This window comes from Magallana gigas, chromosome 8 (genome assembly GCF_963853765.1).
Source record: "Magallana gigas chromosome 8, xbMagGiga1.1, whole genome shotgun sequence".
Classification (NCBI taxonomy): domain Eukaryota; kingdom Metazoa; phylum Mollusca; class Bivalvia; order Ostreida; family Ostreidae; genus Magallana; species Magallana gigas.
The window spans coordinates 1,337,437-1,345,946 of NC_088860.1; positions in this window are offsets into that span (position 1 = coordinate 1,337,437).

The window sequence follows — 8,510 nt, forward strand, 5'->3', positions numbered from 1 at the left end:
TTTTATACGTTATTTTGTCTCATTTATCCAGAATTGACGAAAGTCTTTTTTTTGAGGTGTTATTAGAGAGGTTTAGCAAACCAACGTGTACGCGTACGTGTACGTGTAGAACGGAAAAATATGTGCATTACGTCATCAGTTTGTGTAATGACGAATTTCTACACGTATGTACCCGAATGAACATACGTGTAAATTGCAAAGTACCCGTAAGGTCGAACTTGTAGCCTCTGTTTCCCTGTTGTCTATTAATTTTAAAAAATATGTTAACTTTTCTTAAGCCTGAATATTCAATGCGAATACTGATATCTACCAACATAAATTTTCATTTGCGTTTAATATGTTATTGGAGTTTTATTTCACGCATCTCTTCCTCGCAAACATGCAAATGTGCATATATAATAAATGATGTTTAATAAAATTAACACATACAGAATTCCTACTTTTCGTTTATAACCAACATTCTCAGCTTAGTAGGAGAGGATATCCATAATTACATAAAAACATTTAAACGTATAAGTACACGTTACAACTGCTAAACAAGAGAAGTAATTGAGCTGGTACGGGTAGTTCTAACTTGTAACCTACACGTACAAGTACACGTACACGTTGGTCTGCTAAACCTCTCTAATAATGGAAATAAGGGGGGCAACTATTTCTTATTCAACATATAGAAAAAAGGTCAGAAACAACACTGAAGAAAAGCTTATTCAGGAGATAGAGTATATTGAATCAAATTCTACTGTTGATATTAATACTTTGGATGAAAAAAAAGTGCTTGGAAAAACTACGCAAGGAAAAGTTACTTGGGCATATGGTTAGGTCTTGTGCCCAATGGTTGGAGGAAGGCGAAAAACCTTCAAAATATTTTTGCAATTTGGAATCTAGGAATTATTTAAACAAAACAATAAAAAAAATGAAGCTGAGGATATTGGAATGCTATATGAACAAGGAGAAATACTAGATTATGTAAAGAATTTATCCTGACCAGAATTCCGCGTTCCGGATCCGGACGGTCTGTTTTTACCACAAAACACTGAATTACTACTAATCTTGCTTCATTTAACCGGAAGGTAAAATTTGATGATACCCTACTCAGTACAAAAGATTACCCCTGTCGATTAAGTTTCACACCTTTTTTACATGCTAGACCCTCATGAGTAGCTTGTATAAACACACTGACTTCCCAAATCACTTTCAAAAATTGGAAAATTGCGAACAACAGTGTATCACACACATATCACACTTGGACACAAAGAATTTAGCTAGATTCGGTTATCATTATTGTCAGGTTAATATTTCATGACAAAATAATAAAATAAAGCAGAGTTCTTTATATATAAAAACGTTCATATCAACAGACAACTCTAGCATGTGTTGCTATATGGTATGAAAGGCAAAAAACCTAGTATCAACACTGGGAGCCATCGTATACAAATACATTATCATTCAAGACAACAATAGATGAGGATCAGGATGCTTCACCTATCTGGACGATTGGACTTGGGAACGAAAGTGTCCGAATAACTGTGGCTTCACTGTAGTACAAATATATTTACAGAGCAATAAAAATTTAACAACGACTTTACCTTGAATTTTGACGTCAAAACGACGCAGCGAATATACATCAAACTCGTGGAAATCTCAGAAGAAGACCTTTTAAGGCCACGTAATTGCTTAGACAAAAACTAAACAATGACAAGGGATAAAGAGCTTCAGTTCAACATAATATTTTCACTGATTGCTTAAAAGGAACTACCGTGTATATTATCAAAACCACTTTGGTTGGATTTTTCCTATAGCGTCACAATCATTTCTGTCAGCTACGTCATGCATAAATTATACACGCCGCCGTTGTGAAAACTTAATGATTGGTCAACTCCTTTTCTTAGGCGGAGTTATCAGTACATGCTTATGCAATGCCATAGCTGAAGGATTTCTCAGAACAGTTCATTTTCCCCAAATATGGAGTCATTATCGACTATCCCCTATGTTTAAATTCTGTGCAAAACTCTCTCTCTCTCTCTCTCTCTCTCTCTCTCTCTCTCTCTCTCTATTTCTCTGTAAACGGGCCTTAAACCATAGCCTCAAGCTACAGTCCAGAGTACGGCATTATTTTTTATAAGATTTAAAAATTGCATGTCCTAAGCGTTTATTTCATGTAATACCATAAATGTATAATGCACATGTATTACCTTCTAACTTGCCAGTCGATAGATATTAAGAATTCCTTGATTTCTACACCTTTCGATCGGCATTCGACAGTCAATAAAAGAATTGAACGATGGTGTGAAAGAATGAGAAGGAAGTGGAGAGTGCAAGGGGGTTTGTACATGTGCGTCTTCATTAGGCAAGTGTCCGATTCGTTTCTCTTCTGTTGCCCTATCACTTTCGGTGAAAATATCTATACTAAAATATCCCCAAACAAGTTACTGCAGATTTCTTTATTTTACCTGTCTTTGAACCATCGATCACCAGCTCCATACATGTACACTGGTTTGTTTACATACATAAAAAATACAGCTCTTGATCCGCTTTCCGAGTTAAAGGTTGTTTAATCATTAATGGGAGAAAGTTTGGGCTGAGTAAAGTTACAATTATTAACAGTTGTAAACTAAATGAAAAATTATTTATAATAAATGGATTATTTGCACAAAATGTGGTATGGTATGATGTAAATCTTTTTTAAAAAAGCGCTATTTTTATGCTCGGTAAATTGCAGCTAAGTTTTTAGTACATGTAAGTATTGTATGCACTTACTAACCCAACATTTTAACATAGAGCTACAGCTATATATGTATGTACCGTATGTTTTATCACAAGTGTACACATACAAAAAATAGCCCAATTTCGACAGTCACGAGTACCCATGTAAATTTTTATTCTCTGATACGTTGTTGTTCTGTCCAAGCATAATTTAATCTGAGTTAACCAGCAACCAATCAGCGGTAAGCTGAATCCACCAATAAAAAAAATTGTTTATGCATGATAAAGTTGAACGTGACGCGATCGGAAAAGTCCAATCAAACTGGTTATAGTAATGACGAGTACTTTTTACACACTAACTGTTGTGATCAGTTCTAATATACTTCCAAACTGACTACAGTAGACATTCCCAGTAAATTGACTTTCGGGTAAAAATAACTCGAATTTTTTCCACAAAAAATCAAAAATGAGAAAAAAAGTGTATATTAATGTAAATGACGACATTTTAAAATGAAAACAAAAGATGAGAAATAAAGAATAATAATTCTTATTTCTGTTCGTTTGTAATACTAGTTTTAAATACAAGAGCAATGAGAAGCGTTTAATGATGTTGCGAAGAGTTTGAGATTCCGCCAAGTCACAGGACGAGGGCATGTTGATCCACTTACCAGGAATGATCTAATTATGCCATGGACAAGAAACTTTTCACATTGATATACCAGGGGTGCGTTTTACAAAAGAACTTACAACTTATGATCAACTAAATAAATTATAATTAATCATGAACTAATCAATATTTTATTCTAATGGCTGTAAAATGATTATTGAAATCAAAATAGTTGTGTATAAATGGTTTTATATAAATTTTTTTCATTAAAAATGAATCCATGAAACTGAAAATATTTACGACTTTGTCATAAGTTCTTTTGTAAAATGCATTCCTGATTTACGTTTTGATGAAGTTTCAAGGATTTATTGTTTGCCCAAAAGAATAAGAGAAAATGTCTCAATAATTTCTAAACAACCCTCGTAGTTAACATGTATAAAATGTTCGTTATACCTATTATGTGAATTTTGTATTACCGGTACATTTAATGATTGCTATGTTTTAATAATGTGCACTGAATGTATGGTAATGTGTGAATGATGAGTGTGTGTAAAATGTGACATGTCCTTTTATGAGGTTCTCTTTTCATGTAAATGTTATATTTTTTATTGTTCATCTTGTTAAAATGATTTCAAACAATTATCTTGATTTTCTTACCTGTCTGATGTACACAACAAAGAAGACTGAGACAATTGGTAGAAATACGGGTATACAGGTGTCAAATTTCACCATTGTTGACAAGACAGCATCCCCCATTGTTTATCCGCCATTGTTGATCTTTATCAAGGGAGACTTCTCCTGAAATTAGACAAAATGCAGTTTTAATAAAAGTTACATGTATTTTTCATCAATCACATTGAAACAAATATGTTTTAAGGTCTCACACAAGGAATTAATTTCACTTAATGTTACTATATAGCTTTAATTAAGTTAATTGATTAACTATACTCTCAGCATATAATTCATTAAAAGAGATATTATAGTTAAATGCTTCAAGAAAAATGTTAGATCAGAAAAATAATATGTGGCTTCTAAGAGAGATAATTGATAGTAAACATACCTACCCCCAAGTACAGGTGGGTTACACATGTTGACAAACAGGCTCAGCACCATCCAGGAAGTTGCATCACGTGCATCTAAAAAATAGTTCCATTGAAATATGTGTAACAATTGCACTAAAGTAATAATTCTTCTAGCCACCGAGTCCAAAATTAAAATTAAACATTTCCTTAACATATACATATTACATTTAAAAAAGTATTGCTGGTTACTTCAAGATTCTAAGACAATAGCAATGAAATTGATACAAAGTTTTAAAAATTTTGTAAACATTTTGTCCTCTAAACAAAAGCAGATAAACGTACAATTGAATACAACCAGGACAAAACTCACTTTTTTCCAGATTTTGTGTAAACGATTTCTCAAAAAAACTACTTGACTCAGATTTATTCATTTATTTCAATCTCAAAACCACTTGATAATGGTATAAAGAGACTATAAAATACAATAACATAAATAAATTCCCAGTTTTTGCCTCTCATTTTCTTTGCATTGATTTAACGGATACAATGAAATCGGCTATTTTGAAATAATCGCTTATATTGAAGCCACTGATCGGTCCCCATAGGTGATAATTAGTTGTTTTTATAACGGTTATATTGAAGTACTCCCTGGCGTCTGTCGTCACGGTTGGTGACAGTAATTATGCCAGACTGACCGGTTGATATACAAAGGTGTGAATTGATAAGTTCTCATCATGTATGTTTTTATACTTCTTTTAAAAAGTAAAATTTATTCACTGTTGAGTTTTTTTATTTTACGTATACGGATGTATTGAGGCTAGATGTAATTTGGAAACCCCACGGAAAAGAAAAACCTTATCTTCGGACACTAAATACAAACTAGTTATGGTTATTCATAAAAAGACAAAGCCTAGATTCGATATAGCTAAGGGTTTTGCGATTATCGCAAGTACACTTACGATGATATACAAGCAGTCTACAGCAGTATTTGAAGCGTTTGAGTCTGGTGATTTTTCTCTAAAACGTAAAAGAATGCGCTTATGATGAGGTTTAAGATAGTAACAAAATGAAACTTACAGATATTATTTTAATCAAACTTTAAAGAACTAATATCCATTTAATCTGTTCATTGTAATAGATAAATGATGTCCAAATAATTTGTTCGGGTTTGGTTTTCTATGCTTACATGTACATTGGTATTGAACTTTCAAAAATGGCGGCTTCACGTCAGTCAATTTCGCTTATATTGAAATACTGATATTTTTAAATAATTTGCATGGTCCCCTGAATTTCAATATATCCGGAGTAGGCTGTATATATGTTCGAAATATAACCTTTAAGGTTAGCTTTTCTTGTTTTCTTGCATGTGCTGCTGTGAATTTGATCCATTGTGTGGCGGATTACGTGCTACACGTCTACATATATTCCCCGTGTTAGAAAATCGATGTTTTGGTGCAGGAGAGATGTCTTGTCAGCTCAGGTTAGGTCGCGGTCGGGTGGATTCAGGGGGACTGGGATGCTCAGTTGGGAGAAAATGGTCTGAGGGACCAGGATTGAAATTCAAATTTGGACGAGCCAGTTCTGGGAATCCGCAGCCTGGTAGAGTTAGTTTTATTCTAGGTGTTTGTGGTACACCTATGTCGGGAGAGTGCCCCTAATGTCACTTGGAGTGGGGAGGAGGAGATTTCACTGACTCAGGGAGCTTTAAGGGACCAGTCTCATGATGCACCATGGTTTGAGCAATTCTGATCTGGGAGAGACAAGGTCCAGACGTTGGGGCTCTGCAGAAAGATATAATGCTTAAGAAAAAAAATTGTTTGTTTCCGCTTTCCCGACCGACCCTAGCTTTTACCCCCCGACTCAAAACTCATTTTTAAAGGATTTTTGATGGAAAATCGTTTATTTTCGTTTTTATCCGATTTGGGAAAAAATTTGGTCACAAAAACGCTTGAAGTAGTTACTCTTCTCAAATCAGTGTAACTCAAACGTTTTGTTTTAAAATGGCTGTATGTTTCAATGTGTTGTTCTCAAATCAGTGTAACTCAAACGTTTTGTTTTAAAATGGCTGTATGTTTCCATGTGTTGTAGATTTTTATAATGCTCTCATCGTTGGCAGAGGAAGTATCTGATATATAAAATCATTTTTTTGTTTTCTTAAGACCAGCATAATAGTCAGGAATTATATTAAAAGTATTTTTCATTTTATACCATTCAGTAGTGTCAGTATCTAACCGGCATGTATGGATACCGCAATATTAAAGGGAAAAAAAAATTGAAAAAATAAAAAAAAAATTCTGACCAACCGACCCTACTTTTTTTCAGCATGAAAGCGGAAACAAATTATTTTTTTTGTTAGGCCTAAGCACACTCGAGTCTAGTGTAACGTCCCAGCTAAGCTCCATTGACAGAAATATGGGTACTCAGCTAAGTAATATTATTTTTACCTAAATGTTAGCAGGCATGTTGGGTGTGATAAGCCTCAACCTGTTGTAACTAAGCCGCCAGAAGTCGGGGTAGCTGGTAATCAGCCAGCGGTGGTCGGGAGCCACGGTCCTCCAAGTCCAGTGCAGAACCTTGGTCTCCCTGGGGATTGACGGGTGTCTCAAACTAGTTACACTCCTCATCAATCGGTTTAAATGCCTCAAGGATATGGAGGGTAATCGTGTTCAAAAATCCAGACATGTAAACTTGTAAATCCGAATATGCAATCGTGTTGATGTGCGAGCCTGAGCATGAATATGTGTAATTCTGATCGTGTAACCTATAAAACTCGGCCATAAACACGTGTAAGATTTGACTCAGCTCCTTCGCATGATGCACATTTTGCAACTTTATTGTTTACATTAGTTAATTAAACCTTCAACTTTGCACACTTTCAATCCGTAGTTTCTGCGTTTGTAACTTCAGGCTCGGCAATAGCACATCTGACATGATACAAGTTGACAAATGTAAAGTCTACAAGTTTGTCGAATTTTGACATGACCTTATATGGCAACTGCCTTGCTGCGGGAAAAGGCATGCCGTAACCGCCGGACCGGAATGAACGAAAAAAAAACATTATGTAATATTCAGCTTAACTGTTGCAATAAGCTTTTAATGAACGACACCTTTTCTATCGAAAACACTGGTATTATTTTTAGAAAAAAAAACTGAGGTATGATTGAAACTGGACCAAACAGAAAGAGGTTCATGTAGGAAAAAAAATCGTTGCCGATGTGACCAATGCGCTAATCATGGAATTATAAAAGGAAATGCCTAATATCTTATATATCTCTAAAAAAAAATTGACATGTAATTTAAACTGGAATATAAGTAAATGCGTACTCTTTTCTAGAAATGAGACGGATCAAGAAATTTCCTAAGGGGGTAAATATATTTTGAGGGGCATGGGGTTCGAAGACCGCCGTGAGGTCCCATGTAACTCCATTGCTTCTGAATTCTAAGAATTTTGAGAGTGAATTTTTAACCGGGTTTCCGATTATTGAAATAGTAAAAATTGCAGACGGGTGAGTGGCTGTCAAAAAGGTACCTTTATTGTACCGATAACTCCTCGAACAGTTTTCAAGATAGGAAGTTGTTCTTTTGCAGATCATTTATACGTATATATCAGAAGTATGCAAATTGCTAGGATTTTGATTTCTGATTATTTATAAAAATATCAGCTGTTGAGCTTAGTCATTTTTGGGCAAAAACATTGCATATAGAGTACCCCATTTCTACTCTTGTTATTTTTCTGAATTAGTTAGAATAAACTACCTGCAAGGATTTGGTAATTTTTCGCGGAAAAATTTATGTTACTTTACATGTATTTATACCTTTTGTTGTTGTGTAAGTGAAAGATAAATAATAACACAATCTTCAATAATAATATAAAAAACTAGCGCATATTTTTTGTGCGCCGTAAATTGAAGTTTTACTATGGGAGGCACTGTAGCTCAAAGATCGTCCATCTGTATTTTTAGACAGGCCGGGAGCTACAGACCTGCAGCTAGTTCACAAGTGGCTGTAAAGCTGTATTATACTAGCTCTCCAGAAATTTTTTATCAGCCAACTTCACAAAGTGAGTCTGTATTGAACCAACATTCAGGACGTCATACTCAATCCCGTAATAATTGCTTAAAATGTTTTTTAAAAAATGTCAATTTTTACCTGCATGATAGGCTTTTTTTCTATATATT